The 27,138-nt window shown below is 41.2% G+C and overlaps 1 long non-coding RNA gene and 1 gene segment (V, D, J or C); one reads left to right on the top strand and one right to left on the bottom strand.

Moving 5' to 3' along the window:
* Positions 1-27,138, bottom strand: part of LOC126084627 (T-cell receptor alpha chain C region-like) — a 682,839-nt gene that overhangs the window by 186,141 nt on the left and 469,560 nt on the right.
* On the top strand, positions 7,717-17,456 carry LOC126084647 (uncharacterized). Its single transcript, XR_007519045.1, has 4 exons — positions 7,717-7,767; positions 8,084-8,240; positions 16,279-16,370; positions 17,390-17,456. It is a non-coding gene; the product is annotated as an uncharacterized LOC126084647 (long non-coding RNA).

The raw sequence follows: 27,138 nt of genomic DNA, 5'->3' as shown, positions 1-27,138 counted from the left end.
CTGAAAAAAGAAAAAAAGAACTCTTTAGACAGAGATGCAGCTCCAACGTCCTGCCACATTGTTCTCACAATTTTTTCACACCCTTGTCTCCAGAGGTGGCTGGCAGGCTCTGGGGCTGGGCTTCTGGACAGCAGGAATCTTCAGAGAGGATACTTTACTGCCCATGTGAAAACAGAAAGTTTAAAACCAGACAAAGAGAGGAAAAAAAAAAACCCTTTGATTTGGTCTTGGTAAAAAGTAAAGCAGACTTTAGGTCACAATGGTGTTTGGTATGCCTTATGAAAGAAGAAGAGGTGTTTACATTCCAGGACCACAGAGCTCAGTAGAAACGGATTGTTCAAGAGACCAGACAGTTGGGGGAAAAGGTTTATGTAATTTTAATTTATACCGGTTCAGCCTTTTCTTTGGTTACTGACAAGAAGCAAGAAGGTTCGATATCAACTCTCCAAGAATATAGCCCTTACTGGCAAATCATTTGCTAACAAAGGGCTCCAAAAAGTATTGTTCATTTAATCCTTAGAATGTTCATGTGGGAAATATAATTTGTTTACTTGAATTGTAAATAAACTGACAAAACTTTTATTACTTTAGGTCATCCCATTCTCTCTTTCTCATGTGGTCTTTTCTTTCAGTCAGAAAAACTTTAGACACCAAAGGTCGGCAGTTCGATTCTACCAGGAGCTCCTTGAAAACTCTATGGGGCAGCTCTACTCTGTCCTGTAGGGTCGCTATGAGTCGGAATTGACTCGACGGCAGTGGGTTTGACAACAGGTTTCTCACCCTTGTGGCATAGTGGTTAAGAGCTACAGCTGCTAACCAAAAGGTCGGCTGTTCAAATCCACCAGGCACATCTTGTAAACCCTATGGGGCAGTTCTACTCGAATCGGAACCGATTCGACAGCATTGGGTTTTTGGTTCTCCCCCTGTACTCGTCCCCATACTCCGTTGTTGTGTGTGCCATTGTGTGGATTTCAGCTCATAGTGACCCTACAGGACAGAGTAGAACTGCTCCATAGGGTTTCCAAGACTGTAGTCTTTACAGAAGCAGGCTGCCACGTCTTTCTCCCAAGAAGTGGCTAGTGGGTTTGAACTCCCAACCTCTCAGCAGCTGAGCACGTAACCATTGTGTCACCAGCATTCCTTTCCCACACCCTAGGGCCTGGTTTTTAGTTTTTGTCTTAGCCAACCACACAAAATAAAGGGCTGCAGTAGACAAACCCCAGGGCCTACTTCCTGTGTTTGTCCTGCTGGCTGGGGGGTTATATTCTGGGGACAGAGCCTGCTGGGGAACAAACGGTTGGTACCAGATAATTTGTGCATGTCCATAGGTGCTGGGACATAGTGCACAGTTGTTCTTTGGCTTTAGCCATGTCCTAGAGATGTCCTGGGTGACCTTGGCATCATCCATACCACAGGACAAACAACCAACCCTCCAAGCTATGTCAGTTCCTGGTCTTGGAACCAAAGTGAAGCTAAATATCAAAATCTTCTTACCTGGGTTTCCTCTCTCTGCATTTCTGAAAGTGTTACACAAAAGAAGAGACCTTCTGCTGAACTTCAGGGGGCTGTGGTGTCCCTTAAAGCCTGGTGCAGATTAGTGGAGACCACAGCCTCTGTGCTTCCCACCCACTCTCTTTAGCCTCCACTACGTTTCCTCTGGGATTAAATGAGTTCATCTCCAAACTTACAGCCAGGAAGTGGAGAAGGGGATTTAATTTTCATTGAGCACCTACAGTGTGTCTTCAACTTTACCACAACACTAACATTTAAATTTTATAATCAACCAAGGTACATTTTATATGCCCCTTTTATGAATGAGGTTCAGAGAAGTTAAATACATTTCCCAAAGTTTTAGGGCCAGTAAGTGTCAGAGAGAGAATTTGAATCTAGGTCCAAAGTCTTGGCAATTTCAATTAACATACATAGCAAAGAGAAGGGGGGCAGGTCAGTTCTCCTCCTTCCTCCTCTACCCATTCACTGTCTTGGTTAAAACAAACAAACAAACAAACAAACAAACAAACAAAACTGAGTTGCCATAGAGTTGATTCCAACTCATGGTGACCCGTGTGTGTCAGAGTAGAACTGTCTCCATGGGCTTTTCAATGGATGATTTTTTTCAGAAGAAGATCGATAGGACTTTCTTTCAAGGTGCCTGTGGGTGGACTCAAACCACCCACCTTTAGGTTAGCAGCCAAATGCATTACCTGTTTACACCACCCAGGGAGTCCAGCTTTGTTAAGGGACTGAGGAATTACGGAGAAGTAGATTCCTTAGCTGTGTCCAGTGGCCCAGAGCCCCATCCCTACAACTTCAGTTTCCCTGCCAAGTGTTGGGAACCTGGTCATTCTGGTAATGACTTTCAGGTTTCAGCAGGAACTGGATCTAGGGCACGAGGCTTCACCCTGGTCAGGACAGTATGCAGGACATAGCACACTGTTACGGTCTTCAGCAGACAGTTTCACTCCCAGAGTACTTAGGGCCAGAGTCGGCTAGTATCATGGCAGTTCCTTAACCAGGTCTCCCTTCCAGGGACAACTCAATCCCTGAGGAGAAGGATAGGGGAAGAACCAGATACTGAGACCCATTGCTGTGCTTTATCCTCTGAGAGCTTGGGTCCTGGGTGAGGAAAATCAGTGACGAGAGTGACGTCCACCCAGGCCTCTTCCTCTCTTCCCTTTCTCACGGGGGGGGGGGGGTGGTGGGGTGGGGTGGTGAGGTGGTCCCGGCTTGCCCTGCATCAGGCTCTCGTGGGCTTCTCTGAAGCAGGTACTTGCTGTTGTGGGAATCCCCACAATTTTAGGGGACTCTGAGAAGCTGGGTATTTCCACCTGATGAGAGGAAAGGAGGTGATAAAGTGGGATGAGATCCCCAGGTTTCTCAGCCTCAGCTATACTCCAGGGGTTTGGTGAGCTGCTTGCCCACTGACTGTAGGCTCTCTTTGGATTTAGAACAAAGCCAGAACTGACATTAATATTTGTAAGGCAAACCAAGGGCATGGAACTCAACCACAGACCAAGGCATCATCGGGATAAAGCTGGGGCAAAGGCGAAACAACCTGGTGCAGGAAGTGGGGTGACTTCTGGTTAGAGGACAGGGTTAAACCCAGGATGATGACCATTTATAAAAAAAAAAAAAAAAAGAGCTAGCCAAAGGATGTTTATTCAGAACTTACTTAAGTTCACTCAAAGTTTCTCAGAGGGGTTTGAAAGGAGAGTGGGTTTTGCAGAGTACAAGGAAGACATCTTATTTAAGACAGCCTTTTTTTTTTTTTTTTGATGGATGAGTGTTCTATTAGAGTGGGATTTTCCATTAGGGAAAGGTTTTTGGAAGCCATGGGGAGATTTTCTGGTTGGCTTTCAAGTAAGCTTGGCAGTCTTTGACTGCTTAACTATCTACTGGCCCATAACTGGGACTTCCAGGGTACATAGGGTCATATGGGTTTTCCTGTTTCCACTGAAGAAAAATCTGGTCGTCAGCTTTGGGGTCTGAGTTTTGCATAAGCAGTTTTTCAACCCCCAACTCTCCTTTTACTGCTGGGCCTTGAGCAAGCACCTTAACCCTCTGGGTCTCAGTTTCCTTGTTTGTAAAATAAAAGGGTTAAAATACGTGATCACCTGGGAATCATCCCCAGGTGTCTAGAAGGCAGAGGCCCTTTTCCATTTGTTTTGTTTTGGGAGCCAGCTGTAGGCATTCCAGCTAATTTGATTTTCTCTGTGTAAAAATGTGAGGGGAGTTTCAGAGTGGTTTCTTCCCAGGCTCTGGATGCCTCTGGGGTCACTGTGGCTGCCAAACAGAACTGTCACTTGGCCAGCGCTCCCAGATTCCTTCCAATGGTGGTGGCTGCTGTTTGCTTTTGTTCTTCTACCAAATCCAAAAAACCCGTTGCCCTTGAGTAGATTCCCACTCATAGTGAGTAAAACTGCCCCATAGGGTTTCCAAGGAGCGGCTGGTGGATTCGAACTGCTTACCTTTTGGTTAGCAGCCCAACACTTAACCATTGTGCCACCAGGGCTCCGGTTTTTTCTTATAGGATATAGGAATTAATGATTCAGTTAGAGAGGGAGGTGTCTCCTTCCTAAGAAATCTCTTAATATTCATGGCGTCACAATCATGATATTGATTTATTCAGTTCCCATTTAAGTGTGGCTCTGTTTGGTACAGTTCTCAGCCCATTAAATGAAAAGAAATCTTGCCCTCCTGAAGCTTCCAGTTTGAATCAGTAAGGTGGTGCTTATACATAAGGCAGACAGACATATGGGCTAGTTCAAAAAACACAAAGAATTATCCCTTCTTTTTACCCAGAAAATGGAGCCCTGGTGGCACAGTGGTTAAGAGCTTGGCTGCTAACCAAATGGTAGACAGCTCAAATCCACCAGCTGCTCCCTGGAAATCCTATGGAAGAGCTCTACTCTGTCCCAGGACAATGTCATTGGCAGGTGAACAAGCACCAGCAGACAGACAAGTGAGCGAGGAGCAAGCCCAGGAGTGACAAAAAACCAAAGCTCCAAACCAGTTGCTGGTGAGTCGATTCTGACTCATGGCAACCCCATGACCCCATGTTGCAGAGTAAAACTGCTCTACATAGAGTTTTCAAGGCTGTGACCTTTCAGAAGCAGATTGCCAGGCTTTTCTTCCAAGGTTCCTCTGGGGGAGTTTGAACTGCCAACCTTCTGGTTAGTAGTTGAGCACTTAACCATCTGCACCACCGAGGGACACCTGGGAATGACTGGCTTGTCCCAAATTCAGGGCTAACAATGGCTCAGAAATAGGTCTCCCAAGGGTGCTTGGCCAGCACCATTAACTTACTCCCTCTGCCTGAAGTGTATGAATGGAGGAAGGAAGAAGATATTGTTTAATGGAGAATCACTGAGGGTTAATTCTACATTTAGTTTCTGCTTACATATTCCAATTTTATAGATGAGGAAACTGAGGCTCACATTACTCAGGTAGCTTGACCAGCATTGTGCAACTTGTAAGTTACGAAGACAGAGTCAAAACCAGATCTCTCTTCTCTATCATACATGCTGATTGTACCAAATTACAAAAAGGCTCAGCTCTGTGGTGAATCTATCTTGATGTTCTGCTTCTGACATGTCAGCAGTGGTCTTGTGAAGGACATAGTTCTTCTTCCTAACACTAATCTCAAAGGTTAAACTACACCCCCAAATTCATTTTCTTTCATAACATGTCAATGATTTGTCATGCATTAATTTATCCAAAATGATTTCAAGTGTTTATATTTTTGTACCACTTTTTAGTGTGACCAATTTCATAAATTGATCACACATTATATAAAGTAAGTCTTCCTTTTATTGTTATGTTGATTTTAACCCAAACTACTTCATCTGACATTGCAGCAACCAGGGCATGAATCGTGGATAAAGGTTCCATGTCCTACTTCTCCAAGTAAAACATTTGCATTTTAACCTGGATCTACAAGGGCTGAAGGCCAAGGAATGACTAATGGAGACATGGCAGCAGGCTGGTGAGGATATACTTCTTTTCATGTGCATCAAATCCTACCACTTATGTGACTTACCTATGGGTAAGGCCAATCCTGACTTGAAATGAGGACTTCTGGAAAATTTTAAATGCAAATCATGATCTGTTTTTGATGTGGAGAAAACTTTTAACTAGAACAGCAGTGCCATCCCTCTGGCCATTTCCTCAGCCTACAGAGGAACCACTCCCCGCTGGTCTCTGGTGGATCGTGCTCAGCCTCTGCTGCAGCCGGTCCATGTGACCGCCACCAGTGCTCAGAAGTACTGAGCAGGATCATAACTTGGAGGAGGACTCTCTTCCATGCAAGAAGTCCTTGATGTTATTAAATTAATCCCCCCAAGCCTCTGCTAGACATTACCAGGTTGTTCTTTCAGAAGAAGCCAGAGGTGTCCATTTAACACCGGGCGTACTAGAAGAGACGACAAAAACCAAACCTAACCCACTGCTATCGAGTCAATTCGGACTCATAGCGACCCTAAAGGACAGAGTAAGAACTGCCCCATAGGGTTTCCAAGGCTGTAATCTTTATGGACTCTTTTCTCCCTTGGAGTGGTTGGTAGGTTCGAACCGCCTACCTTTTGGTTAGCGGCTGAGTGCTTTAACCACTGCACCACCTCAACTCCTTAGAAGAGATAAAGCGCCCTAAATATGCAAGGATCCCTGGTGGCGCAGTGGTTAAGCATTTGGTTGCTAACCAAAAGGTCAGCAGTTGGAATCCACCAGCCACTCCTTGGGAACCCTATGGGGCAGTTCTACTCTGTCCTGTAGGACTATGAGTTGGACTTGATTTCACCGGGTTTGGTTTTTGGTTTAAAATACACAAAGGTGCCCCTTTCAATAATAGCAACCTGCTTCAGGTCCAGTTGCTAAATGTGTTTCCATCCTTCCAGTAAATCAAAGCAGATCTAGGGATGTAAAGCCTCCACCCACCTACTGAGTAAGAAAGTGACTCTAGGTGGATTCTAAGTGGAATTATAAAATTTACCATCTGAGAGACTGAGATTAAATGGAAGGTATCATACCACTCTTATCATACATTCAAGTGGGGGTGTTCCTTTTGGGGGCACTTATCACAGCTAGAGAGTCCCCACCCTCCACCCCCCAAGTTCCAAACCCAGTGCCATTGAGTTGATTCTGACTCATAGTGACCCTATAGGGCAAGGTAGAACTGCCCAATAGAGTTTCCAAGGAGTGCCTGGTGGATTCAAACTGCTGACCTTTTGGTTAGCAGCCATAGCACTTAACCACTATGCCACTAGGGTTTCTGGTAGTCCCTGGGTGGTGCAAATGGTTAACATGCTTGGCTGCTAGACATAAGGTTGTAGGTTTGAGTCTACCTGGAGGCACCTAGGTAGAAAGGCCTGGTGATTTACTTCCAAAAAATCAGCCACTGAAAACCCTGTGGAGCACAGTTCTTCTCTGACACACATGGGGTCACCATTGGTTGGAGATGAGGTGATGGCAACTGGTTTTTTAATTACAACTACAGAGAATAATGTATCTGAGAAAATGCAGTCTTTTCCACTCTTGAGGGCCTCGAGTTATTCTGAGGAAGTAGAAATTTGGAAGAGATTTTTGCTTAGGTCTTGTTTGCTCTCCAGTCCCATCCCGCTACTGCTTTTCTCTGCTGGTCCTGCGTCTGCAGCGGGAGTTGATCGGGTACCTCAGGGAGCTGTGGGTAGCTCTGGGTTGAACCAGGGCTGGGGGAGGTCAGGGTTGCTTGTGTGGGACCTCACCCTCTGAAAGTCAAGTGTCAGAACAGACTTTCGGAGTGTCCTGTGCTAGCACTTTTCAAATTTATTTCTGTTTTAGATCCACTTTGGCTGGGCAAATACCCCACGGACCTCTATCTCTGGGTCTTTCTTGCTAATGTAAAATAAGCTCATTGGAATGAATAAAGAGAATGGTATTGCTTTGGCTCAAACACTAATGAGCACTTTGTTAGAGTGTAAATATTAAAGTTACAAGAGACAGCCCAAGGACCAAGTCATTATTTTAAAGGCCCGAAGTGCTTGCATAGAAAAAAAAAAAAAAAGATAGTGTCTACAATTCTACACAAAGGAACTATGTCCTCATTCAGCTCTGAGACTCCAAGATTCTTTAAAATCAAAGTCTCCAAGTGCCTCCAGGGGCCAACCAGGATGGAGATCCCCACAGACCCATAGGACGTTAGAACTGGAAAACTGAGGAATCTTTTAGTTCACTGCCTCATTTCATGGGTGAGAAACTGAGACCCAGAGATTGCTATGATTTCTTGATTAGCTGGTGAGTGGTATCAGGATTCAGGTTTGTGGTCCACCTCTCCATGGCTCTTTCACCCTCTCTCTGGCTGGAGGAAGGACAGTGATTCCTTGATTGCCAGAGCCCCTAGGATGTATTTTCATGGTTTCAGGATTGTGTTATTCCCCAAAGAGCATCTTTGCCACCTCTTCTCCTTATCTTCCCTGCGTTTGGAACGTATACAGTGTTTGCCTTTCAGTAGATTTATTCCAGGGGACTTCTGCTTATAGAAACTAATTATTTCATTTTTGTTCTGAAACTATTGTTACAGCAATTTTTCTCTCTCACTGAATATTTTTAGGGAAGCAGAGCTGTGGGGGAAGGAAGATGCCAAGACACATGAAGATGACTCAGGAGCAGAAGCCCAAAAGAAACAAGGACCTTCCCCCAGAGGTGACAGAGAGAGAGCCTTCCCCTGGAGCCGGCACCCTGAATTTGGACTCCTAGCTTCCTAAACTGTGAGAAAATAAATTTTTGTTTGCTAAAGCCACCCATTTGTGGTATTTATGTTATAGTGGCATTAGGTAACTAAAACACCCATGTTAAGGGGAACTAAAGTATTTTCAGGGCACATAAGCTTATATTTAAAAATCGCTTTTATTAGATGATTTTTCTCACTAAAAAGTATATGTGCTCTGAAGGGAAAATTGCGAATTACGTACTATTATAAAGAAGAAGAAGGAAATCATCCATAGTCCTATGACCCAGAGACATTGCACCATGCGGGAATATTTCTTTCCTTCTAGACTTTAGTCTTAAGTATATTTTCTTACATCGTTGAGGCCATATTGTATATTCAATTTTTTGTCAATATTTTCCCATGTGTACTAGAAGAAGATAACTTTCCCCATGTGAATTAAAACTCTTTAAAATCTAATTTTCAATGGCTGCATAGTATCCCACTGGATAGCTGTTCCTTGATTTGCTTAACCATTCCTTTAATGTTGGATATCTAGGTTCTTTCCAATTATTTGAAATTATAATGAACAATTAATGAGTATCTTTATCTATCAAAAATTTGTTCAGATGACTCTTTTAAAGACAGATTCCCAATTATTGGACCAAGAGGTATGACTGTTTTAAAAGCTCTTGATGCCTTTTATCAAACAATCTACTGTTATACTGTATTAGTTTGTAATCAAAGCAGCAAAAACTGTAAGTGTCCCCAGTGGGCCTACTTTCACCAGCTTTGAGTGACAATTGTTTTAAAAATCTATGCTAATTTAATATAAATGACAGTTATTTTCATTTGCATTTTTTTTTGATGTTCAGTGTGGTTGAACTTTTTTTTTTTTCAAATATTCATTAGCAATTTATGTATAATTGGAGTATCTCATCTTTGCCTATTTATCCATCAGGTTAATATTTTTCTTATCTACATGTATAAACCCTATTAATATAAATATATTAAACATATTAACATTGGCCTGTTATATAGCTCACATACAATTAAAAAAATGAATTTGTTATTGGTTTTTTAATTCAAACAGTTTTTGACATTCAGAGATTTTGACTTTCATGCACTCAAAATTTATGCATATGCTTATGCCCCTGGTAATTTTGTTTACTGCCTTTATGCTTAGAAATTTCTTTTTGGCCCTGTTTCAGGGAGAGAGGAATAGCCGACGTTGGGAGGAAGTCTTGGTTTGGAGCTTGACTAGTTGAGAGGTTGATTGCATTAGCTATTTTCATAGCCAGTGTGTCTCCTCACCGCTACCATGCTTCTGAAACTCCCTCTGGGTGCAACATATGTCAATATTTTCCTCAGTGTGACAAGACTTCTCAGGGTTGAGAGGATACAGGGGCTGTAGGCTGATAGTGAGAGACTGTGAAAGTTTGTCTCATTAAATTAATATACGAAGGGAAGAGAAACAATGCCCCCCACCTCCACATGAAAAATAATCTGAGTTCCAACTTGATCAGTAGATCTCCAGGGAAATAATAACCCACAGGAAGACAGTGGTCAGCACTGTCAAGAGGAGAGAGAAGTTAAAACTGAATACATGTAAAATCCTGTCTCCAAGAGGCAATTTTGTTGGGGAGTGGGATTCTTTATGGAGCTTTCTTAGAGCTTACGGGAAATAAAACACCCCATTTCCCAAACTGTTTAACATCCCACATTCTCAGTAAGCACATTTATTGTCAATAATTTGGCTTCCAAAGTATCATGATACTAACTAGGGGGAAAGGTGCCTTGGACAGGGACCAAAATAGTAAGTACATCGGCATTTGGGTTTAAGCCTGAATTTGTCTCATCTTAAATAGCGTAAATTTGGCACTGATGGGTTCATCACCCTGGGTTTACTGAGAGCATCCACTTTCTTGACTGTATAGACTGAGGACCAATTATTCAACCAAGGTACTTTCACAGCAGAAGGGTTCCCCAACCATCAGCAAACCCTACTATGACCCTAAAACCGTTTGGAAAACAAGTTTTTTTTTTTTTTTTTAAGGTGAAAAGAAAAGATGTTAATGAATTGGGAAAAGACCAAGTGGAATTGGGGAAAGACCAAGTAGAGTTTGCTTGAAAAGTTCCAGTCATAAAAATCCCTGAGAAAGCTGAATTTTTTTATTTGCATATGTGCATGAATTCAAATGTACGAAGGTAGAGAAGAAACCTTAAAATTTTTTAAATTAAAGATTAATTATAAAGTAATAAGCCTATCCTGTAGGAAACCCTGGTGGTATACTTGTTAAGCACTGCAGCTGCTAACCAAAAGGCTGGCAGTTAGAATCCACCAGGCACTCCTTGGAAACCCTATGGGACAGTTCTGCTTTGTCCTATAGAGTCGCTAGGAGTCGGAATTGACTTGTCGGCAACGGATTTTTTTTTTTTTGAAGCCCATCCTTATTATAAAAATGAAAGAATTGGAATTAAAACTAAAATCTCCATTGACTTTCCCATTGTATTACCCTTTCAGGGTAATCACTAAGAGGAAATTACTCAATGTACTTATCATGCAATATTTAGAGTTTATGTTGTGCAACTATTTTTATTAACATAAATGGTATCATACTCTCTAAATTGTTCTATAACTTGCTTTTTTCACTCAATAATGCATTTTGGAGTTCTTTTCCTGTTGTTATGTATAGATTTACTTCATTATTTTTAACTGTTTGCTATGTAAAAAAAAACCCAAACCCAGTGCCGTCGAGTCAATTCTGACTCATAGCGACCCCACAGGACAGAGTAGAACTGCCCAATAGAGTTTCCAAGGAGCACCTGGCGGATTTGAACTGCCGACCCTTTGGTTAGCAGTCGTAGCACTTAACCACTGCGCCACCAGGGTTTCCGTTTGCTATATAGACATACCACAATTTATTAACTTTTTTTTTCTGTACGTTTGTGTTATTTCCAGCTTTTTATTACCCCAAAATGGCTGCGATGAACTTTTTGTAAATATTCTTTTTTATAATAAAGATAATACTAAGACATAAAATTTCTGGGTTATAGGATGTGTTCGTTTGCAATGTTAATATTTAATGGTATATACTTTTATGTTGTCATAGGAAAGGTATCTCAGCTTCTCCTATTTTTCTTACTACCAGAGTAAAATGTTACATTAACTTCTTTTTATTGCATATTGTACTCTAAAAAGCGAATTTTGTTATTTCTCTCCTCACGTGAAAATTTTTTCTTTAGGAATTTAATTTCATCATAAAATTAAACCCATTGCCCTTGAGTTGATTCCAACTCATAGCGACCCTACGGGACAGGGTAGAACTGCACCATAGAGTTTCCAAGGAGCGCCTGGTGGATTTGAACTGCCAGCCTTTTGGTTAGGAGCTGTAGCACTTAGCCACTACACCACCAGGGTTTCCAAACTCATTGCTGTCAAGTCAATTCCGACTCATAGCAACCCTATAGGACAGTGTAGAACTGTCCCATAGGCTTTCCAAGGAGCACCTGGTGTATTCGAACTGCTGACCTTTTGGTTAGCAGCCGAGCTCTTATCCACTAGGCCATCAGGGTTTCCAATCATAAAATTAGCACATGCTTATTATTGAACATTTGGAGAATATGGGCAAGCAGGACAACAAATAATCATCCTGTTCACATGAGTTGGAATATTCAATACTGAGATAAATTCGTAAGAGGGAACTAAAAATTATAATTTGGTAGCCAGTTATAACGATCCGATTACCAATATACTGTTTTAAAATTAACAAGGTAATAAATTCGAGGTGACAGAAATCAAGGATTTAGATTATTTGGATTTCTGATCAGAGGACTTAGAAAGCAAAGAACTCGTTTTGAAATCTGTGCATTTAACGACAAAGATAATATCCCACATTTATTAAGTTTTTGTCCCTTTTTTGAATAGTGCTCTTTTTACAGAGACATAAAGTTCTCATTACTCTTAGGACAGTTCCCAGACCTTAATTTGTATAAAAATTATAATAGTAACAGGGATTATTTTAAAACTGGATTTAAAAAATTTCTTATATTTTCTATTGCTTCGATTTGGAATACGTACTTTCTTAGAATTTAAGGATCTTCATGTTTTTATAAGGAGCCCTGGTAGCACTGTGATTAAAGTGCTAACCAAAAGGTCAGGAGTTGGGATCCTCCAGCGGCTCTGCGGCAGAAAGACGTGGCAGTCTGCTTCCATAAAGATTACAGCCTTGGAAACCCTGTGGGGCAGTTCTACTCTGTCCGATAGGGTTGCTGCGAGTCGGAATCGATTCGACGCAATGGGTCATGTTTTTATGAAAATTAAAAATGTTTCCAATGTCACGAAGATCTAAAATATACAGTTGGATAGCACAAATTATGTAAAATATAAGTGGGCAGATACAAAAATTGATAGCATATATTTATGAGCAAAATTTTTAATACCGTGGTTCACAAATTGGAAGCAAATGAAGATTTGCATATTTTCAAAGCTGGGAGAAAAAAATGGTAAGTTGTGTTTTTTCTACTGCCACATGGTGGCGCCACTTTAGCTTGTAATGGAAGTAACCAGCCAATCCTTTGTCAGTATGATTGATGTATTCTACCTTGTGCTTTACAAGAATTTTGTGTTGTTATTTTAACCATCATTTAAAAATGCTTTTAAGCTGCTTTTTATGTTTTATGCAAATGTTCATCAAGAGTTGATACCAAAGCTCATGCTGAAAAATGTGCACCCAAATACTTAACTGTTAAACAGGTGTTAGCTATGATAGTGCCATGAAGAAAGCTAAACAACTGCCTCAATATGGTTTGCCACTAATTTAGAAAAGGTCAGTTGCTAAATATTATAGATGATGCTAAGAAAAGAAAAAGCAGCATTGAAACAAAAATGTGCCACAAAGTTGTAGGTATATAGCCTCTGAAAACCAATTCCTCATTTTTTCCCCCTTGGAAAAAATCAGTCTTGAATTCTGCAAGGTTGGAAGGAATACATCTCTCTCATAATATGCAACGGACTCATTTTGGGGCTCATCTGAATGATTATGTAATAACCAGATACTTTCACTCAAGTTTAGTGCCCTCCTTTGCTTTTAAAGTAATGTTAGTACTAAGCGAAGGCCAAATGATGTCAGGTAATGTGAATAGAGAGCAATTGTGGGAAAGTGGAATCATGACAAGTTAGATGCTATAGGCATGGGAACCCACAGCGTGATCAGAACTGTGTCCGCCATTCACGTGCCTGTACATAACAGAGGTCATCTTTTGCATAAACCACTTGGCTAGAGTTGATTAGTAATAAGTATAGCTGTAATCATGCAGTCAAGAATGCTTCATTAAAATTTTTTTAAAAATTTCAATATCGTATTGTTGGTGCACAGTAAATTGATTGGCCCATCAAATGAACGGCTTAACAATTCAACGCAAACTTGTTTTTGAATAAAGGAAAAATAACAACGATGAAAATCATGCACAAAACCAGAAGAATCCAACTGCTAAGCAAGACTCAAGACCACATATATAGTTTTCTTCTATCAAACTCAAAATTGGTGATTTAGGTTCACCCAAAAGTCATTTATTAGACCAAATTAAAATCATTAATTTGAATTTTGTTGGTTTTGAAATTCTGTGTATGCTTAATTTGTCTTAGTTTTTGCTTTATGGTTGTATAATAAGCATGCAGAGTTTATACACCATTTTATGTTCCCACCTGTTTAAACAACATTATGTCAAAAAACAACTTAGGAGTCCTTGGTTGGTGCAGTGTTAACGCTCTTGGCTGCTAACTGAAAGGTTCGTGGTTCGAGTTCACCCAGAGATGCCTCAGAAGAAAGGTCTAGCGATCTACTTCCAAAAAAACTAGCCATTGAAAACCCTCTGGAGCACAGATCTGCTCTGACACACATGGGGTCGCCATGAGTTGGAACTGACTGAACGGCAACTGATAACTGGTAAAAAAAAAAAAAAAAAAAAAAATTTAGTTACAACTGGGGTCTGTGAAAATTATTTGTCCTTTTAAGGAGTTGTACCTGACTCATGCTGAGATCCGTTGCTGTGCGGTACTGGGAACTTGGAGTCTCCTTTTGCAGTTAGCTTTTCCCCTCTGCGCTCTGGCTCTGCCATTGCTGCCAGAGTCACTGTGGTGGGCAATGAGGCTGGAGGCCACATGGCAGAATTTAAGTACAGGATGCAGGTGCGCGGGAAGCACTGTGCAACTACCACACAGAGGTAGGTGCTAAGACTTTGAGCTGGGTAATTACAATGTACGGGGAGAAGAGTTAAGCATCTTTACTGAGCTGGGTTATGAATCTCTCATATGATCACTGTCTCTCATTTGATGAGAGACAGTTTGGAATGAAGTTCTCGACATTTTAGAATTTAGGGCCTGAGGATTCTGTGTTCACCCCTGTTCCTACAGAACCTGATACAACAAATGCATCTTAGGCTCAGCATAGCAACAACAACCCATTGCTGTCGAGTCGATTCCAACTCATAGTGACGCTATAGGACAGAGTAGAACCGCCCCATAGAGTTTCCAAAGAGCGGCTGGTGAATTCGAACTGCTGACCTTTTGGTTAGCAGTCAAGCTCTTAACCACTACACCACCAGGGATCATATTCCATAATTTTCCTTTTCTTCCAGACTTGGTTACTTATACTGTAACCTCTACTAACAGGTGTATAGAGGTAAAAATTGTTTACTACGTAAGTAGTTACATATCAAGTGTCAAAGAATGTGTTGATTTGTTCCATTAATGAGCGATGTCTGGAACAGCAGCTGGAATTGTATTCACCATCTGATTAAATTTACAATAATTCCCTGTCATTCTTTAAGATCCATCTCTCTTATACAGGTCACTATGAGTTGGAATCGACTCGACGGCAAGGGGTTTGCTTCTTTTTTTTATTATTATTATTTTTAGAGGTTACCAGAAGAATTTTGCTTTCATCTGCAAGGGTCAATAATGTATCTTCGCTGTTTTGCCTCAGGGCTATATCAACTCTGTAGTCTCATCCTAATCTATTCCACATGGCATTGATTGCTTCTCCATTCCACAAGGCATCCCACTGATCCACTCCATTGATGGGCAAGGAGATCACTGACTGCACGAGGAGAGCATGAGCTAGCAACTACTTTAGACATTTTAGTAAGATATGTATACCAGAGGGTGGGAAATGAATCCTAGAAAAACATAGGATCTTGCCACCTTTGTGAAATTTCTTGGGGTCCCATGGTCTAGAGCAAGTTGAAATACCTCTTCCAAGGTAAAGGTCAAGTTGCTACATCTGGTTCCTATCATTAAGAAAGAGACATAATACCTAGTGTGCCTCACTGGATTTTGGAGGCAACATATACCTTATTAGGTGTGTCGTTTTAGCCTAGGCCCATTTACTGAGCAATCTAAAAGCTTCCAGTTTTGAGAAGGACTTAGAGAAAGAGAAATCTCTGCAATAGGTCTAAGCTGCCATATAAGCTTCTTTGCCATTTTGGTTATATGACACAACTGATCCAGTGATGCTTAAGTCTATTGAGATTTTGGCAGGTCTCTCAGGTAAATCACACAGCAAAGCTTTAGGATCTGGGAGCAAATCCATGTCATCCTCTACAGATGTCTATTCTCCTCTTGAAAAACAGCTCTTGGTTTTTTACTGAGTCCTAAATCAAACCAAACCCACTGCTGTAGAGTTGATTTGGACTCATAGTGATCCTATAGGACATAATAGAAATGCCCCATAGGGTTTTCAAGGCTGTAATCTTTGCAGAAGTAGACTGCCACATTTTTCTCCTACGGAGCAGCTGGTGGGTTCAACCACCAACCTTTCGGTTAGCAGTTGAGCACTTAACCGCTGTGCCCCTTACTGGGTCCTAGTAGAGACTAAACATTTGACCATGGGCCACCAAGTTATCATGTGACCTTAAATGCCCCTCATGAAGTAGGTGTTGTTGGCCCTCCAAGCCATAAAGTTGGGCATGCACAGTGGTGAGAGTGGTATATATGAGATAAGGCTTGAGCATGTCTTGAAGGCATATATAAACAGCATTAGCAAGTGGCACAGATTACCATGGCTGCTAATTCTGCTCCACTGTCTCATCTCTTTCAGCCTGTACCTATGGCCTCATGAAGAATTTCTTATGACCAGTTGACTGAGGGAAAAAAATGAAGCCTGGATTACAGATGATTCTACACAATATGGTAACACTACTGAAATGTGGACATCTGTAGCACTACTGTCCCACTCATGGGTGGGCCTGAAGGGCAATGATGAAAGGAAATCTCCATGGAGGGGAAATCCTTTCAGTAGGCAGGACTTTAATCACTTGAAGGGAGATATGGTCAGATGTACAGATTCACACTGATTGATAGGCAGTGTCTAACAGTTTGATTAATGGTCAGAGGCTTTGAAGGAACACCATTGGATAACTGGTGACAGACATGTAAGGAAGAAGTATATGGATAGATCTCTCTGAATGGTCATAAAGCTGAAAATATTTGCATCCCATGAGGATTCTCACCAAAAAGCAACCTCTACAGAACCCAAACCCGTTGCTGTTGAGTTGATTCCAACTCATAGCAACCCTATAGGCCAAAGTAGAACTGCCCCATACTGCTTCCAAAGAGCACCTGGTGGATTCGAATTGCACCACCAGGGTTTCCTAACCTCAAGAGAGGAGGATGTTAATTTTCAGGTGGAAAAGATGATCTGTCCTATAGATGTTAGTCATCAACCTCTTTTCCCAGATACCCTTGTTCTTGCTGGAATAATAAACAAAGTGGCCATGGTAACAGAGCTATGCATGGGCTTAGCAACATACATAGCTTCACTAACCAAGGTCTATCTGTCTGCAGCCACTGTTGAGTGTTCAATCTGTCAAGAGCAAAGAGTATGACTGAATTCCTGATATGACATTTATGACAGCCTTGGAAATGTGCCACTCAGGCCTCATTTAAGAGATCCTGCTTCAAAGAGCTTAGTTGACTGACAACTTCAGCTATCATCCTTCCAATCTACCATTGCATTTACAATGGAGCCTTGCATTCCTATGGCTGCTCCCAGCTACTGATTGAGCATGGTGGAGTTACTAGAGCTAGTCCATTCTTGTAGGATGCAGGAATGGCTTGTGTATTCCTCATCAGCCTGGAAGAAATTGCCTTTGCTGCAGATGGAGACTCTTTCTACTCAATTTTCCTTACTTGTCCCTCTCTTTTTACAGGTGTCAGATCTGTATCACAGTCTGAAGGTTCTCCCTGCCTACTTCAGTTCTTTTCTCTATATTTTTCATAGGTCTTTCCACTAATAAAATCCTTACATGTTTAATTTTGTCTTAGCGTCTGTCTTTTGCAGGACTCAAACTGATACGGTTGGTATCAAAAATTGTCCAAGAATACAGGTAGGGTTTGGGACTAACTGACTTACCACCTCACTGGCAAAGGGAATCCCGTTCCTAGTGGTATTTACAGCATCAATAGTTCTTAGCCCAAGGCAGAGGCTCGATTACTTAAGATTTCACTGGTGGTGGCTTGGGAAAAAGTCCCGTTGTTGCTGTGTGCTGCCGAGTAAATTCTTACTCATAGTGGCCCTATGTGACAGAATATAGAACTGCCGCATAGTTTTTGGAGGAGCCGCTGGTAGATTCGAACTGCTGACCTTTTGGTTAGCAGTCAAACTCTTAACCACTGCACCACCAGAGCTCTGCAAAAAAAAAAAAAAAAAAAAAAAAACTCCTAGTGGAAGGGAATTCCCTTGCACGTGCAATGATTCAGGCATTTGAAAGATATGGGGTGAACAGATGCCTACAAGGACAGCAGAGTTCACTGGTTATCGCTAAGTTGTGTAAAAACTGAAGAGGGATGAAGAAAAACCGAGACCCATTAACGGATAGTTAAAAGCTAAGCATGAGAGCCTAAGGGCCTCTTTGATAGCTTGTTAAGAGGCCCTTGTCTCCTACAAAGGAAGAGCAGACACAGCTGAAGAGCAGACAGGATTTGATAGAGTTACTGAGGTCCAGGTGCATTTAAATGCTTAGCCAAGAAAGGATCTGTTACAGTATGGTAATGGCCCAGGTTGGAAAAATCTGGAACTCTGAAACATGGGATAGGAACATCTGGACGGATGCCCCTGTGAGGATTTTGCTCTGCAGAACTCCCTGAACCCTCACAACTTTCAGAAGTGGTCTACTCCTCCCTAGTAAGAACTAACACTTTCCCTGTGTAGGGTAGTACTGCAGAGGCTTCTCCCCTGCATGACAGCCAGTCCTCCCTCAGAACTATCCCCACCTTCTCCTGGCCTCCAGTCTGATATAAAAAAATCAAACCCATTGCCATTGAGTTGGTTCCAACTCATAGCAACCCTATAAGAGAGAGCAGAACTGCTTCATAGGGTTTCCAGGGAGCAGCTGGTAGATTCAAACTGCCAACCTTTTGGTCAGCAGCCAAGTTTTTAACCACTGTGCTACCAGGGCTCCTCCAGTTTGATAAAAAATAAAATATATATATATATATTTTTATAAGTAGGGTTAAATCCTAGCATAACTATTATGAGCTAGGCTTTTTTGGACCTGCTAAGTCATAAAGTTGAATGATATAAATTCGAATGAGCCTAGTGACAGTTTATTGTAAAATGGAAATAGTACATCCGGGATTGAGCGCAACCTGAACCAGAGTTGACAGTAAATTGGTGTGCAGGTAGCTCAGACTCCCCAGGGCACTTCCCGCAATTGCACCAGTGCCCCTCCCACAGCTTTCATCTATAGGACTATTGATCAGGCACATGTGGCTAGTTGAAAGAGGAAGAAAAAGCTTGAGCTTGATTGACAGAAGGCTTGGCTTGGTATGTGTGTCCAAGGCAAAAATGTACAGCGACTGCATTAAGCAACATTCGGGGGAGGGCTCGAAAGAGAGTAGAAAGAGGAAGTCTCTCAACGTGTGGAGCCGTGAGCAGTGCACTGATAATGCACACTTGGTGTGGAAAGAAAAGTGACCTGAGGTGAAAATATATATAGATTCCTGGGCAGTGGCCAGTGGTCTCACTGGCTGGTCAGGGGCTTGAAAGGAAAAGAGTTGGAAGCTTAACAACAAGGAGGTCTGGGATAGAGGCATGTGAATAGACATATGGGAATGTATACTGAGTGTGAAGATCTTTGGATCACATCAAACACCTACCAGACAAAATGACTCAGACATGAAATAATCAAGTAGACATTAACAGATGTCAGCTAGCCTTCATTATCATCCCACCAGGAACTGGCATGATAGGCGTGTGAATGATTATGCGGGCTATGCAAGTGCCCAAGAGCATGGACTTTCACTTACCAAAGCTGATGTAGCTACTGCTGCCTCTGAATTTCCAATCTCCCAGCAACAGAAATCAGTGCTGAACCTTGATATGGCATTATTCGTCTACTACATTACCCAGCCACTTGGAGGCATTTCAACTATATTGGTCTCCTTCCATCCCGGAAGGATCAGTGGTTCATTGTCACAGGGATAGATACCTCTTCTAGGTATGGATTTACCTTTCTTATCTGCAGAGTCTCAGCCAGCATTACTGCCCAGGGCTTTATGGAATACGTGAACCACAAATATGGAATTCCACACACCATAGCATCCAACCAGGGAATTTACTTTATAGCATAGCAGGGGTAGAAGTGGGCCTATGACCATGACTTAGTCAGTTGTGATTCTTTCTGGGAGCAGCCAACTTTATAGAGGGCTGAAATAGCCTGCTAAAGCTGAAATGCCAGCTCAGAGGCAATACTTTAAAAGGATGGAGTTCCATCCTTCTGGATGTATTAAATCTGAGACTTCTATATGGCTTCGTGTAGACAACAGGAAGAATATATGGGTCTGGGAAACAAGGGATGGAAGCAGGAGTGGCCTCACTTACTCTCACTCCCAATGACCAGTAAGGAATTTTGTGCTTTTTGTTCCTGCAGTGTTGGACTCTGCAGAGTTGGAGGTCTTGGTCCCCAAAGTAGGTACTGTCTTGATAGGAGATATGATAAGAGTTTTATAGATGTGTAACAAGCCCTCCCAAATTTAGGGACTTAAAACAATGCTTTATTATAATTTCTTATTTTGTGGGTTGACTGGTCTTAGCTGGGTGATTCTTGCTCAGAGTCTGTCATGTATTTACAGTCGGATATTAATTGGACAGGAGTCATCTGAAGAAGACTCATCTGGGCACGACAACCTAGGAGGCTTCTTCACTCACATATCTAGAGAGTAGGATGGGATGACTGGGACAGCTGAGGACTGATCAGGCATCTCTCTCTCCATTTGGCTTATCTGGCTTCCTTACAGCATGGCAGTATCAAAGTAGTGAAACTTCTTCATGGTAGCTATTTCCCCCTGAGAGGTATTACTACAAGAGAAAAAGAGAGAAACTGAAAGCCTTCTTCTGACTATGCCTCAGAAGCCACATAACATCACTTATACCACAATCTGTTGGTTAGAGTCAAGACATAGTACCAGGCCAGATTCAACGGGAGTGGGCTACATAAGAGTCTGAATAATGAGAGTCATGGTTCATTAGAAGGTCATCTTTGGACACTAGCTTTCACAGTTGCCTTGAATTCTTTCTGAATAGGGTGATTCTTACATTAATAAATATACTCTTCACCAATAAATATTTATGGAGAACTTACAGTGTGTGCAGACATGCTGTGTAAGTAGAAGATACAGACAAAGCATTGCACCTACCTTCAAAGTTTGTACACTCTACCGTGAAATATTTATATTAACACTGAAGCTAAGAGAGGGCTTGGACTCTGAGAAATAAGAATTAATGTGCTGGTACTGATGGACAATGTATGTATTATAGCTCTCTGAAGTGAAATAAATAGATTTACAATGGGCTTTTGTACATAGTTGTCTCAACAATAGAATGATGGAATACTTTTTTAGCTCAAAAATTTTACAACCCAATGATCTTAATCTGGTAACCAACTCATTCTCTATAAGACTGGCTTAACTCAAAGAATTATTTATGGGGACATATTGAAATAAGCATCAGAAGGTACCTTGTAAGCTATAAACCATGATACAAACACAAGAGTTGCTACCTTCTCAAAAAGAACTCATGATATGTGTGATGTAAATATTCATTCAATAAATGAATTAAAAGGTAAAACATATCCTTAAAACAAATCCAACATATTGTTAGATGAATTGTTTAGTTTGCTCTTTTTCAAGTTATAATATTCTTGACCACTCAGCCTCATTATATTTGCCAGTTCTTGGAGTTTTTGTGTCTTAAACCTTTTCCCCCCAGATTTATGACTTGATGAGAAAAATAAAGCAGATGAAGGAGAAATAAAAGTCAGGGAGGCGGTGTCATGTCTAGGCAACAAATAATATCATTTATTTATTCGTACATGCATCAGATCTTTATTTCATTTGTTGAATAATTCAGACAAAGTCCTGCACTTCTTGATGCTTAGATTCTGGTGGGTAGACAGACAATAAATACACAAACAAATATGTAATATAATGTCTGATAATGATGATTACCATGAAAAAATAAGACAGGGTAAAAGGGAAGAAAGATGAGTTTGGTGAGGGAAAGCTGTTTTGATGAGGTAACATTCGAGCAGCGACCTGAATGATATGATGAAAGGAGTCATCTGCGGCAAGAATATTCCAGTACAAAGACCCAGAGTTGGAAGTCTACTTAGGGCATTTGAGGTACATCTAGACTGTTCTAGAGGTTAAGTGTGGCCACAGTGGATAGAAAAGTGAAGAAAAGTAGGAAATATTCAGTAAATCGGAGGGTCTTCTATTTTTCATGTTCTATGTGATACTAGGAGCCCTGGTGGCATGGTGGTTAAGAGCTCAGCTGCTTACCAAAAGGTCAGAGGTTTGAACCCACCAGTCTCGTCACCAGGTGCTCTTTGGAACCTTAGGGGACAGTTCTACTCTGTCCTATAGGGTCGCTGTGAGTAGGAATCTACTCAGCAGCAATGGGCTTGGTTTACCTATTAGTTTTTTAATACAATGCCAGGGATACCAAGATAAATGAGACTGAATCCCTGCCCTCAAGGAATATAGTGTCCTAGAGGAAACAGACATTATAATATAACAGGGTAATTGCTGTGCTGGAGGTGTGTACAAAGTTCAAAGGGAGCCAGAGGAGACAAAACCTAAATTTGCCTGGAAAATAAAGGAAGGTTTCAGAGAGGAGATGTCAGGGAACCTTGAGGAGGAAATGGAGATGAGAGTGAATACTCCGAACAGAAAGAAGGCACAGGGAAGGATAAAGACAAGAGTAAACTGTAAAAATGTCACCTACTGTAAAAATATCACCAACTGCAAAAATGGTGTAGCCAAAGCCTCTGACTTCCTCTAACTTCACAAGGTGTAAGGAGAATCAAGATCAACAGCCCAAAGCTGATTCCTATGAGGTGGAGGTCGTCTAGACATAGCTTCTCTCTCCAACCTTTTTACCAATTCTGACGCCAGCCTTCCCTCCTGTGGCACTCTCTGCTTCTCTGCTGGGTTTAATAATTTGTTGCAGTGGCCACACAGAACTCATAGACCATACTTACAGTTATGGGGTTTATTAGGGAAGTAAAACCCAAAAACCCATTGCCGTTGAGTCAGTTCCGACTCATAGCGACCCTATAGGACAGAGTAGAACTGCCCCATAGGGTTTCCAAGGAGTGCCTGGTGGATTTCAACTGCCAACTGTAATAGGTTACAATTCAGAACCAGGGAAAAGCTCATGAAAAACAGCAGCATTTAAGGGTAGGAAGGAAAGGATAGTTGACCCTGTAGGAACTGCCATATTAGCACTGATCACATTGTGTTCTCATATTCTATTTGTAAGCCTAACTTCCCAAATAGACTCTGACAGGAAATGATTATAGCTAATTATTTTGTGCTTGCATCCCTAGCAACTGTCCCAGGGCCTTGCATATGGCAGGCAGTTAACAAATATGGATTTGAATGAATGAATAATTAATTAATGAAAGGACTCTATAGCTTGACATTTCCGCTTGGTGCTTCCATACTTATTGTGACATTTCAAAGCGGTAGTTCTTTGCATCTTTTTACTTTTGTTACTTTTTTTATTATACGTGGAACACTTATTTATTAAAGAAAAATTAGAAAAAAGGAAAGCTAAAAATATTACCCTTAATTCTGCTGCCAGGAATAACCATGGTTAACATTTTCATGTCTCTCTTTTAGACTGCTTCTATCAATAGAAATGAAATGTGAGCCACATACATAATTTAAAATTTTTTAGTAGTCACATTAAAAGAAAGTACAAAAATACATGAAATTAATTTTAATAACATTTTATTTAACCTGATGTACCGTTTTTTACCCAGAACATTATCATTTCAACATATAGTCAATATAAAAATATTAATGAGATTGTTTACATCCTTGTTTCATACTGAGTCTTTGAAATCCGGCATTTTATACTTATAGCATATCAAAATTTGGACTAGCCAGAATTCAAGTGTTCCATAGTCACATGTAAGTAGTGGCTATGTATAAGGCAGCACAATTCTAGACACTTTTTGATGTATATTTAATAATATAATCAATTACCACCGAGTCAACTTTTTTTTTTGGTTTCTGGAGCACACTGTGGTCTTTGCCAATCTGACTAGCAGAAATAGCATCTGATTGGTTTCAAAATCACTTTGATTATGTAGTGATGTTGGACATTCATTTGTATTCTTTGTGAAATGTCTGTTAGCTCCCGCTAACATTTGGTTTTATTTGAGCTCCTCTTATTTTCACCGATTCAGAAATATTTTTATATACTGATGATATGTAGCTTTGGCTTTGTTATGCATTATTTTTCTACTTTACCACCTGTCTTTTAATTTTCTTTACAGTATTTTTAAAATTCAGGTACTTAAAAATGTATTTAGCTGAATCTGTCAATTTTATCCTTTATAATTTCTGCCTTTGTTGTAATTTTTACAAAGTATTTATAGTTTTCCAAAATTTTATGAGCAGCCATTATATATTCTCTTAGCACTTTTATAATTAAAAAATTAAAAGTATTTTTTGTTTGGAATTTATTTGTTAAGAATCTAATTTCATTGATTTCTGAATGGCTATTTTTTTTATCCAGGTGACTTACAACAAGTTATTGACGAGTCATTCTCTTCTGATTTGAGATGCTAACTTTAACATGAGCAAAATTCTTACTTACAACTTGAGTTTCTTACCTATAACTTTAGGTTCTTGGTCCTGTTGGTCTATCTGTCCTTGTACTCGTACCTCAATCCTTTAATTATAGCTTTAAAATACATTTTAATATGTGGTAGAGCAAGTATTTAAATATTTATTGGCTGTGTATCTCATGTATTCTTCCAGATAACCTTTAAAACCATTTCTACAAATTACAAAATCCTTTTACAATTTTGATTGAAAATGTATGAACTCATTAGCACAGAGTTGAGCTGATGGGCAGGTAGAAAATTTATTTGAAGTCCCCGGACTATTACAGAAATAGTACTAGGTTATAAGGAGCACTGGCGGTGGCTATATGCGAAGTTTTCCTTGTTGTTTAAGCCTCGTCACCCCCTTTCTTACTGCTCTGTGTAATCTGGAAGGAATAGGCTAAACCAATTGTTTGATTACAACAACCGAAGGAGTTGTTGCCTCTTTGAATTCCTGCAGTGACTGGAGATCATTTTGAAGCATTTTGTCCAACTGGGATATTTTATCCATTGTGTGTAGAACAATGTCTCCTAACCCTGCTGTCCAACAAGAGCAGAAAAAAAAACAAAAACAAATATTAAACACTCATGGTTTACAAGTTCTGTGCTAAGTAGTGTAAGGTGTTAAAAAAAAAAAGTATAACTAAGGTCTCTGTTCTTGGGGAACTTACAGCCCAGAGGGGAACATAAGACGGGTACAAATAGAAGTTCAATGTAAAGCAAGCAGTGATAATTGGCACCAAGTAAAAGTTACAGTATCGCAGAGGGAGAAAGGTGGTGGTTTGCTGGTAAGATGGATCTCTTGGAGGGACAAAAAGCCCTGATTTGTAGTGTTTGGTGATTTATGTGGTATAAATATTCCAACCATGACCAATTTCCAGCTGGCAACATGATGCCACTGAATGTGGAGTTGGAAGATACACATACGATCAGCTCCCCAGTGGGTAGCAGCTGGCTCCCCGCATACCAGTGTACACCATTGGAGAGGAATAACTTTTAGCTGGGGATTATCCCCAAAACACCATGGGAGAGACCTGAAATAGGCCTTGAAGGATAGGGAGCTTCCAAAGGCAGATGGGAAGCAAACATATCGTAGGAAAAGCAAATAGCAGGAGCAGGAATTTGAAATTGGGAAAAGCACAGTCTCCTGGGGAACCTGGAAAAGTTTTAGAACAGGCTAAATATTTTGGAAGGCACTTTAGGGAGATTGATCTGGCAGGACTAAGTAGAGTGAATCTGAGCAGGAGGAGTCTGAAAGGGGAGAAAACCCTTAAATGTCCAGGGTAAATACTATAGAGTGTTGTTGTTGGCTGCTGGTCAAGTTGATTTCTGACTCATAGCAACTCCATGTTGCAGGGCAGAAATTCCCCATAGGGTTTCCTAGGCTGTAACCTTTATGAAGGAACCCTGATGGCACAGTGGTTAAAATGCTTGACTGCTAACAGAAAGGTCAGTTGTTAGACCCTACCAGCTGCTCTGTGGATGTGGCGGGGAAAAGATGTGGCAGTCTGCTTCTGTAAAGATTTACACCTTGGAAACCCCACAGGGCAGTTCTGCTCTGTCCTGTAGGGTCACTGTGAGTCAGAATCAACTGATGGCAATGGGTTTGGGTTTCTTTTTAATTTTTATGAGAGCAGATTGCCAGGTTTTTCTCCCACGGAGCCGCTGAGTGGGTTCAAACCGCCAACATTTGGGATAGCAGCCAAGCACTGAAGTGTTGTGCCACCAGATATAGGGGTTAAATTTATCTCTCCTCCTTACCTTATGGAGCTCTGGTGGCACAGTGGTTAAGCGTTCAGCTGCTAAGTGAAGAGTGGGTAGTTTGAGCCCACCAGCTACTCCTTGGAAACCCCAGGGGGCAGCTCTACTCTGTCCTATAGGGCCTCTATGAGTCAGAATCCATTTGACAGCAAAGGGTTTGGTTTTTTTGGTTTCCTTACCTCACTGGGTGATGCGAGAGGAAAGAGCTGAACAACCTACCTAATCTGAACAGTTTGAGGTGTTGTTTCCTTTCTGAACTGCAGTAAGCCTCCCCCCATACCCAAAGTAATTTTAATGTGTTTTGTTTGGTTGGTTCATTTTACCCAATGTTATCTTTATTAGTGTTCAGTTCGATCTCTTTTGATTTCAAACCACAGAAACTCAACTCAAAATGGCTTGAGGAAAAAGAAATTGTGCTGCATCGTTGGTGTCTCACCTGTATCCCGGGCCTTGCTATTTAAGCACATGCTGCTGGCCTCCAGCTGCCGGCACTCAAGTTTCTTTGCCTGAGAGCTGACTTCTCTAACTGTCCTGCCTGCTTGGCGGACCTTGATTGCTGGGAAGTTAATACTCCCAGTCCCAGGAGTTGTCCCCAGTCAATGACATATAGTAGGCTAACTACCTTGGCCCTCACGTAAAATAACTTGAAGCAAATGGTTTACACAGGCTCCCAGAGTTTCTTCATTTGGCTCAGTTGCCCACAGTGGTGCTTGGCTTGATAACACACCCTTTATTGTCTGACTTCCCTTCCTGTTTCCCTTCCCTACTCCCCTACCACGCTTCCTGGGGTTGCTTCCCAACTAAACAGCTTACACTGGAACCCTTGTCTGCTTCTCTGGATCCAGGCTAAGGAAGCTGGTGTGTACAATTACAAAGTCCTGGATAGATCTGTTCTAGTGACAGTGGGATCCAGGGTCACCAACAATTCATCAGAACTTGATTTCGCTCTTTTTTTCAGGGTCACACTCTTCCTTTGTGGTGGGGAGAGGGCTGCTAGCAGCTGTAGGCCTACATTCTAG

This window comes from Elephas maximus, chromosome 10, assembly GCF_024166365.1.
Source record: "Elephas maximus indicus isolate mEleMax1 chromosome 10, mEleMax1 primary haplotype, whole genome shotgun sequence".
NCBI lineage: Eukaryota > Metazoa > Chordata > Mammalia > Proboscidea > Elephantidae > Elephas > Elephas maximus.
The sequence above is the reverse complement of the archived record's forward strand: the minus strand, read 5'-3'. Positions and strand labels throughout refer to the sequence as shown.